General features: G+C 36.5%; 1 long non-coding RNA gene and 1 pseudogene across 1 annotated transcript; both read right to left on the minus strand.

Annotated features, from left to right (window-relative positions):
• Positions 1–1697: 1697 nt before the first annotated feature.
• On the minus strand, positions 1698–5891 carry LOC127142190 (uncharacterized). The gene is made up of 5 exons (XR_007812673.1): positions 4660–5891; positions 3564–3627; positions 2886–2937; positions 2211–2272; positions 1698–1864 (listed from the first exon to the last, which is right to left on the minus strand). It is a non-coding gene; the product is annotated as an uncharacterized LOC127142190 (long non-coding RNA).
• A 354-nt stretch (positions 5892–6245) lies between these two features.
• LOC108880181 (phospholipid phosphatase 2-like) lies at positions 6246–10145 on the minus strand (annotated as a pseudogene).
• Positions 10146–10255: the final 110 nt, after the last annotated feature.

Raw genomic sequence — 10255 nt, forward strand, 5'->3', positions numbered from 1 at the left:
AATCATCCACAAATGTCATAATATAGTATAGTGTCAAAAAATCTCATAGTATAGTAAGGTGTCAAAAATGGCCAAAAAATGTCATAGTATACTTAGGTGTCAAAAACCATCCAAAAATGTCATAGTATAATAAGGTGTCAGAAATGGTCAAAAATGTCATAGTATAGTAAGGCATGAAAAATTGTCAAAAAATGTCATAGTATAAGGTGTCAGAAACTGTCAAAAACCATCCAAAAATGTCATAGTATAGTAAGGTGTCAAAAAATGTCATAGTATAGTAAGGTGTCAAAAATTGTCAAAAAATGTCATAGTATAGTGTTAAAAAACTGTCAAAAAATGTCATAGTATAGTAACGGGTCAAAAACCATCCAAAAATGTCATAGTATAATAAGGTGTCAGAAATGGTCAAAAAATATCATAGTATAGTAAGATGTCAAAAAATCTCATAGTATAGTAAGGTGTCAGAAATGGTCAAAAACCATCCAAAAATATCATAGTATAGTAAGATGTCAAAAAATGTCATAGTATAGTAAGGTGTCAGAAATTGTCAAAAAATGTATTAGTACAGTAAGGTGTCAAAAATGGTCAAAAAATGTCATAGTATAATAAGGTGTCAGAAACTGTCAAAAACCATCCAAAAATGTCATAGTATAATAAGGTGCCAAAAACTGTCAAAAAATGTCATAGTATAGTAAGGTGTCAGAAATTGTCAAAAAATGTCATATTATAGTAAGGTGTCAGAAATGGTCAAAAACCATCCAAAAATATCATAGTATAGTAAGATGTCAAAAAATGTCATAGTACAGTAAGGTGTCAAAAATGGTCAAAAAATGTCATAGTATAGTAACAGGTCAAAAACCATCCAAAAATGTCATAGTATAGTAAGGTGTCAGAAATTGTCAAAAAATGTCATAGTACAGTAAGGTGTCAAAAATGGTCAAAAAATGTCATAGTATAGTAACAGGTCAAAAACCATCCAAAAATGTCATAGTATAGTAAGGTGTCAGAAATTGTCAAAAAATGTCATAGTACAGTAAGGTGTCAAAAATGGTCAAAAAATGTCATAGTATAGTAACAGGTCAAAAACCATCCAAAAATGTCATAGTATAGTAAGGTGTCAGAAATTGTCAAAAAATGTCATAGTATAATAAGGTGTCAGAAATGGTCAAAAAATATCATAGTATAGTAAGGTGTCAGAAATGGTTAAAAAATGTCATAGTATAATAAGGTGTCAGAAACTGTCAAAAACCATCCAAAAATGTCATAGTATAATAAGGTGTCAAAAATGGTCAAACACCATCTAAAAATGTCATAATATAGTATAGTGTCAAAAACTGTCAAAAAATCTCATAGTATAGTAACGGGTCAAAAACCATCCAAAAATCATCCACAAATGTCATAGTATAACTTCAAGTTGAGTTTCTCTATTTTCGACTACTTGCAGTTAAAATGTATAATTGAGGCTAAAAACTCTAATCTCTGGCTAAAAATATCCACTTTCATTCAATATTAAAACAGACAAATTAAACAGCAAAATATTCAGTGTTCACAAGTATTTATTTATCAGTTCCACAATGGGGAAATTCAGTGTTGCAACAGCAAAAACAGAAAAGGTCATTATATATACACAAGACAATACATAAAAATTATGAACAGCATAAACAGGACTATGTACGCAGTAATACATTGGATTTGAGTACTGGTATTGCACTGTTTGAAATAGCAAAATACCAAAATGAAAATCCAACCCACAAGGCATAAAAACATGAAAAAATGTCATAAAAATATTTAGATTGACTGATCAGTTTCTGTGATTAACGTGTTCTTGTCTCTGCAGGAGGAGAAGACGACAGCAGCTGAAGACCTGACGTGGATGAAAGAAAACAAGTGTTTGCTGTGATTTGTTAAATGTTGTCTGGAAATAAAGTAATTGTCTTTCTAAACTTTTGAGTTGCATTTCTGTGTTTTGTTTTAACTTTTTTTTTTTTTTTTAAACTATATCGAAACTAAGGTTTTATATTTTCTGATTATAAATATATATATCTATAGTTTTCCATATCTTTTAAACTTATTTGTTGCAGCTAGATTGTTGAAAAATACAAATTACAACTGATAAGTTACAGCAGCTTTAATTTGTTGCTATTTGTTCCAGACAAGAGGTAACTGTAGCTGAGATAATGACAGAGTAAGACTGAAAAGAATAAACTAACCTTCTGGAAATGTCTTCACGTTGGTATCTTCTCTCTGTGCTTTAATAGTTGAAGTTTGAATCCTGTGGAGAAAAACACAACAAACAGTGTAAAGATGTGACACATCAAAATAAAAAGCACAGAGTGTTTCTGGGTATTGAACTTCAAACTGTCAAAAGATAGATAAGTAAAAGAAGCCAGAAACCAGAGTGTGAACTAACTGTTTCTGGACTAGTCTTAACTAAGAGTTAAAGCTGCTGCTTCGACTGGAGAACTGACTCCACCAGCTTCTGATATTCACACAACAGCAGTGGATGGAAATGTTTTTTCTCCAAAGTCAGTTAAAATTTGAACAAAATTTGGTTGAGATAGCAGGAAAGAAAGAGACAAAGAGAGGAAGAGAGAGAGAAGGAGGCAGAGACAGAGGGGAAAGAGACAGACAAAATTAGAGAGAAAGAGTAAAGTGGAATACACACCAAAAGATAATAAAGCCGATTATCCCAAATCCCCAAGCTGACTGAAGACAGAAGCACGACAATAAAGAGACATTGTCATTGTCGGCGGGGTGCCCCCATGGCTGAAGGCAGTCTTTTGTGACAAATCAAACTATTCAGACTTCAGATCAATTACTGAAGATATATAATTTAATGTCAGTGTTGTGTGCGGCCAGTTTGTGTTATGCTGTTTGTGAATTACCTGGAGGCCTCCGTCCTGGTTTCAAAGAACTTCTTCATTGTACAAAGACTCTCTGTGATCATGGACAAAGTGGTGACACCTGGAGGAAAGAAAAAGAGAAATGTACAAAGGAAAATGATCAATACACTACAACCTATTCCTCATCAGTAGTTCAACCCCAAAACACAAAATATATGTAATATTACAACTGAACCAGAACATTACAAGAGCGTCTCAGAAAATGGGCTGTTTACTGTCACATATGACAAGAAAAAAACATCACATCTTTAAGAATTAATAACAATAAATATTTGGGAAAATTTAACTACAATGATAATCTTAGATTGTAAATTTCTATATTAATTGTTTGTCAACCAATCACTGAAGGAACCATGTATATTACTGCATAATAAAAATTTTTACTTAAGTACATTTTTGAAAGCAGGGTTTTAACTCTTTGTATTTTTAAAAATACTTCAGTACACAGGCAGAAAAACCTCACACCTATTTTAAGTTTTTTTAAATTATTATAACTGGTACTGTTTTCTGTCAATTTATAAACGCAATAAATCACTCATTATCATATTAAATACTAAACTCATTAAATACCAAGGATTTAAACAATGACACTATTACTAACATTAATAATTAGCTCATCAACACATTTTTTCAGACTCAGTAAATCTTTAGGACACATACCTGTTTGGTTTGTTTGGTGAGAGTTGGTGTTCCTGTCCAGGCTGCAGCAGCTGAACGAGTAAACCTGGAAAACACAAGTACAACACCTGAAAAACACAGCACCTCGTTATAAAGAGCAGTTCACCTCCAAAACGTACAACACTAAAAACTTTGACACAGTTTGAGATTGGAGGTGGATAAATTAATTATGTTACTAGAATATGACTTCATTAAGATCAATTTTTAAGATAGTTCCTAATAATAATTTCTAACCGTAATCTCAACTCATACATTGTGACCTACTCTTGTGGCTTAACACTCGTGGAGCAGCTTGTATTTAACTCAAAAGTGAACTCAGTAAAGTCTTAAGTCACGACAAACAGATTTCTAATCAATATTATACACAACAGGGGATCAGTGGATGGCTATAGACAGATTACTACCACGAAGCTACAAAGACACACAAACGGCAAAAAACTGTGCCGCAAAATGATCACAATGAGATGCTTAACTGCCACACTGAAACACAAAATGGTCACAAAGAAACGTTAAATGGCCTGGAATAGACACAAACCTACAAGGACACAATACGATGCAAAACAACGCCAAAGAAGCTGTTCATAAGTAGATGTAAAAACAACCAGCTAGAGACGCAACACGGTGTAATACCACCACAAACAGACACAAAATGATCACATTGATGATAATGCGATATGAACTGACTTATGAACTTGACCAAGCTGGAGCACAAAACACTTTAACCCACGAAAATAGAAACGACAACAAAAGGGGGAAAAGCCATCCAAGCCAAGACTTCATTTAAAGATAAGGCTGATGCCCGAAGCTACCGCTGACGCTAGCCACTAATGCTAATGCTAATACCCAAACACAAACGGAGGTTTACACAGATCACCACGAGTCCCTTATGATATCGTCAGTCCATGTTAGGTGCCCACAATTCATGTCAGGGAGACCTCAGTCACAGAAACTCAACCACACTCTTACCCATGCAATATAACGACTGATAATAGAAATAAACGTTAGCACACGATAATGCTAATGCTAACGTTCTCCGATAACATTAACGCTAATGCTAGCCGCTAACTGTTTGCCTTACCTTCGCGCCGCAGGTGTGTTCAGCGTCCAGTCTCACTCGTGTTCGACAAAAACAGCTCCAGAGTTTGTTTTAGCATCCAGACCTCTTCATTAACGACAAAAAAGCAGCATCAGAGTTTGTTTTAGCATCCAGACCTCTTCGATGACGACGTTTTCTCACAGCAGCAGCAAACAGAGGAAACGGTTCAAATTTGGTTTAAATCTGGTTTCCGACTTCCTTTCCCCGCCTCTCTGCGCTCCTCCCATAAGATATGGGCCAATGACGAGACACGCCGCGACTAATGACGACATACGTCGGCTAACATTACCAGAAAAACAAAAGTAAATGAAACATATATCTATCTATAGATGTTCAACTGGGAAACAGCCTACTGGTAGTTCTGCTCTTCTCCCAGTGCCTGTTGGAGTGGAGTGTGTCTCAGCCACAGAAGCGCAGAGGTGTTATACATTACTTTGAAAAGTTTGAGAAAAGGCTTGGTAATTAAGTTCAAATTTTGAGAATAAGGCTTATGCAATTGAGAAACTGTATGTTATGGTGTTAATTGTTAAAATCTGGATTAGGGATCTGTTTTGTTATTTTTTCATCTTTATTTTTCAGTTTTCCCCCTGAGGGGTTGTCACCTTATCATGCTCAGGGGGTTTTGCGTGCCTCACTGACCCTAGAAGCTATTCCAGCAGAAGTTTAGTCTTCAGGTGGGACACCCAAGCTGGACAGGTCACAGGGTGGAGGCCTGACAAAGTGCAATTCACTTCTCCAGGTTGGGGGTTGGATACATAGCTAATAACCCAATTCAAAGGAGAGAACACTGGCATAGGCAAAAATGCCCTCCACAAAATGTGTGTGAAATACTCCCCCAGAAAATTGCTGCTGTAGCATGATGTGTACCATCGATGCTCCTTTCACATTTCTGACTACCCCCTCATATATGCCTGCCTAGAACCAGCCCTGGTTACCAAGCAGGTGTCTCAACAGTTTGTGCTATTTCACTTAATTTTTTTCTATTGGCTGACATGTACACTGACATGGATATATTTGCATAATGATTTATAAGGCTTGATGTAGCAGCTTGTGTGGATTAGTCAGAGTAACCAGACACTTTCTCTGGAAAAAGATGATGTTTTTCACTGACATGAGCAATTCAATTCACATCCGTTGTGTTGGGGTGGGGGCTAAAATCTGAGACAGATACCTCAAAACAGGAGCAAGTAAAACTAAAAGCAATAGCATTTGGAAATACTGACCCTTTGAAAGCAGGTCTTGACATGGTTCTGTGTTAAAAATCCCCCATAGTGAGAATCATACTTATGCCAGGAGAGGAAAAAATACACCGCTCTGTAATCTACCTTGTGTGAGAACTTGACCTGTTTTCTGTAAACCACGACTGACGTGGTTCAACAGCCCAATTCCTTTGAGGCACTAAGGAATCCCACAACTGTCAACAGCAGGTCCAGACATGAACCAACATGTCAGTGTGTTGTGCATTGTTTTCACCATCATAGCAGAGAAACACTCAATGACAAGAACAAAAAAAAATCATAACTCTTTTGTGTTTCCTTTTCCTTGCTGTTAAAATAAGAACACACAGATGACATGCTGGCATATATTTATGGAGAAATTACACAAAACAACCAACAGGCTGAAAGAAAGAAATGATTACATTATGTGCAGTTCACAATAGGTTACACATGTTGTTTTAAAGTGAGGAGGAACAAGTCCATGAAGGTGTGTTTAGTCTGTGTCAGATTTGACTGAGTTTATGGGATGAAAACATTCCAGTAACTTCTCCATTTGTCCTTGGCATTCGTCATTTTTAAATCATTTAGGTTCTGTTTGTCTCTAAAAAAAGCAGAAAAACATTCAAAACAACGTTGCCAGCTTAAAGTTTCACTGTAACATCACTGTAAAATAGTGGTAACACATTCTTACAAGCTACACAATTTATTAGATAGAATAGTTATAAACAAAATAAAAATGTTAGTACTATACATGGTGTATGTAAATGGCAATTAAAGCGGTCCATCATTACACATGCATACTGTCTAAAATATAGACTAAAAAGTATGAAGGATAGGCAGATATGATCTAGCTCCAGTGTAGGTAAAATAACAACAGTCTTATCTGACTGTAGCAAAGGAGAAAACATTCAGCCTCCAAGGTTTTGTCACTCCATCACAGAGAGAAACATCTTCTGTCAATGTTTTTTGAAATTTTACAGATCTGTCTTGCAGTCTTTGCTCACTTTTCGGTCAAACTCACAGCATAAATTCTCTCCTGCACAAAACTCGACACAAATGAAAAACAAAAACAAAAAACGTATCATAAAAATATATATATATATATATATATACATAATCACACTTTCGAACAAACAACACACTTCACATTTACACAACACACACCACAAATCAATCGTGATTGAACACACACCCAAACTGAAAGACACAATGATGGTGGAGCTTCTATTCCAACAGGTTTTTAGAAATCTCTTGAGTTTTCATGACTGTAAAATTCTTGGGAAATCCCCGAGTGGAGCAGGTCTAGTCTGAATTTCCAGCTAGTGGTTACTGCAGCATGTTATTTTTGTTTTTCTTTGCAAGTCACATGTCCTTTGGTAACGGAGCTGCTGTTAAAGAGTGCAGGCCCGGGTTAGTAAAGAACTGGTAAAAGTAGCTGTTGCAAGTTCAGTAATATGCTCATACGGGTCCAGAGTAGTTGTAGTGGTTTCCGTGCTGTGAGTCAGGAGGCTGCGGGCTCGGTTTGCGTTCAAGGTGTTCAACCTCTGCCGTGTCAGGTCCCATGCAGGGTGGGGGTCGCTCCTTGAAGAAATCTGACACATATCGAACCTGACAAAAACAAAAACAACAAAAACAAAAAAGTAAACAGCTATTAATGCTAATGTTGGCTACGTAGCAATAGCAAATGGTTACATAGCACCTTTAAGTGGGGTAATATTTGATACATTGCTGTTGTATTGCAGTACTAAACATTTCTATTTTTACATTAACTGTAAAGACCTGTCCAATTTTAATAATAAATAAATGGTCATCTAAGCATTGCAGAGAAAGGGAGCCTTCTTTTGTCCAAACCTGCACTTCATATTAACTATTTGTGTAAGTCACAGTTACTTACCTCATATGGAATTCAATCAGAGACAAAGTAGCTACAGGGTGTGAATAATGGAATTAGCCATAAAGCCCTGAGCCTGAGCATGTGCTATCGCAAGGCAATTAATGAAAGTTGATGGATATATTTACCAGGTACTTCTACACTCTTTGCCAAGGGTCACTCATACTGATAATTAATGTATCATGGAATTCCCACATAGTAGTTTCTCATGGGTATTTACTACTTTGTCAGCTGTTTGGGGAAACTTCCTACTGATAAAACGTTCTTGCTGAAAATCTTGGACTGTGCAAGTTGGCAAAAAACACATAAATGCTCCACAAGCTTTAGTATTTGTAAAGCTGTATTGTTTCATTTTGGCAGGAGGGGAGCAGGCTCAGCAGGCCATCAGGTTTTGAATTAGGATCTAAGTTTACCAAATGACAAATACCTTTTATTCACACTGAGACACACGGTTAAACTCACATTGAGCACAGCGATGAGAGCTCCCTGCAGTAGCCCCACCAGGACGTCGCTCCAGTGATGTTTGTAGTCTGAAACACGTGTATAACCCACATACACAGCAAACGCTATCAGGAAGAACTGGATGTTGGTCGGACCAGTCGCGTCCACTTCCCCTGCATCCTGGCCTGGACGTAAAGCTGTGCACACACAAAATAAAAAATGTTTTTAATCTACTGGTAACTAAATCTAAACATGCATATATGTAACTTCCATGTATACATATGGATAAACTGTTTGTTTGGAGAGGAGTAAGGACAATAATGTTTTTTTCCCCCCACAGTAAAACATACTTGTACAAAAAGAAATGTCAGTTTAAGTATGTACAAAAAACTATGAAAGCAACAGGTGTTCTCTCCATATTTTTTTTTACTTAGGGCTGAAAAACAAAATAAACTTCCAACTGAAAAGGAAGAAAGCAAAATAAAAATGAACAAGTCTGATTTATCATAATTTTAAGACCACAGTTCTTGCCTTAAAATTTTGTTTTTTCTTTTGACCACAACAAATTGACAAATTTTAAAAATCTGGCTCTTTGGCTCAATGCTAAAATTTCCAATTTTCCAACAAATAGTTATTTAACAAATACTCCTAATTGTTGTATTCTCATCACCATCAATCTTGTAGGTATCGATAAGTAAATGTGTACTTTTTGTGTTGAGTCATAAGATTTGTCCTGAGAATATGCAGTCTTGTCTCAGTGCATATTTTACTGACTCCTGATGTAATGGATGCTTCAGCAGCTCCAGTAGATTTTTAGTATTTCACTCCTTAACATCTGAACAGGGATTAAACCTGTCACCTTCCGTCCATTGTACAGTGTGTAGTATTACAACAATGATGTTTTTAAACTTGAGCTGTGTGTCCGTGTCGACCACCTTCTCCTGTTTTGAGTCACTTGTGGGTGTTTTTGGTAAACAGACATTTCACAGCTACAGAGAGTCTCACGCAAACGCCAACACACTCACCGACAGAAGAGCATGCAGTACATCCCAAAGGACGAGTGGCCGGAGTAGAACGATAACCTGAGGAGCAAAAACGGCAACAAGAGTTCACAGTTAATGAACAAAATACTCACATTTTTCAATAGTTTTGAATAAATATGACAATGATGGGATGAAGAGTAAGGATTAGAGTCTCCCCAATTTATCAGTTTATTGTCTATATATGTTAATACCTTTTAACTGAATTACATATTCATGATAGAACTAATTACTAACTGATTCCATAAGAACAATCTGATGTGACTGAACTTATGCATTAATTGTACCATTAAGATTATTATTGTCCTGGGTTCCATTAATTGAAACAACAATTTCCTAATGTCACATCCAAATCAGTTAACATTCACTGTTCATTTCTTTTTTTTATTTTATTAGTTTGGAAAAATCAAACTCTTCTTTTTAAATCAGACACTGCTTATAGCTTCAAATGTGAAGCTTTTATCTCATTGTATCATTGTAAATTAAATATCTTTGTGTTTTTTGACTGACAGTCAACAGCAGTTGGTAAGTGCGGCTCTGGGAACATGTAAAAGTACATTATTTCAATGTTCACACATAATAAAGACAGAGAGGGTGCAGTATGGAGTAAGCCCACCTGGATTCAGTCACATTGCGAGAGTAGCCGGTGCAGTTGATATGCAGCATGTATCCGGTACAGCTGACCGGGGCGCACACGGCTAAGAAGTTTGGACGGGGTCGACCTATGGTGAACTTTGCCAGGTCAGTCAGCGATTGGCTAACGGCTCCTCCAAACAGGAAGGTGCCTACTATCTTGTAGAGAGCAGACAGGTACTGGTTGAACTGGGAGTTGGAGTGGAGACGTTTGGTGTGCACCAGATAAGCCTCTCCTGTGGTGATCTGTGACGGGAAGAGATATAATGAAGGGTTTTCATTTAATGTGAAAAAGCTTTTTTTATTTGGTGCAACCATATTGTTATGGGCTCAAATTTTTGGCGACTCACAATGAC

The sequence above is a fragment of the Lates calcarifer genome, unplaced genomic scaffold (genome assembly GCF_001640805.2).
Source record: "Lates calcarifer isolate ASB-BC8 unplaced genomic scaffold, TLL_Latcal_v3 _unitig_872_quiver_2165, whole genome shotgun sequence".
In the NCBI taxonomy this organism is placed as follows: domain Eukaryota; kingdom Metazoa; phylum Chordata; class Actinopteri; family Centropomidae; genus Lates; species Lates calcarifer.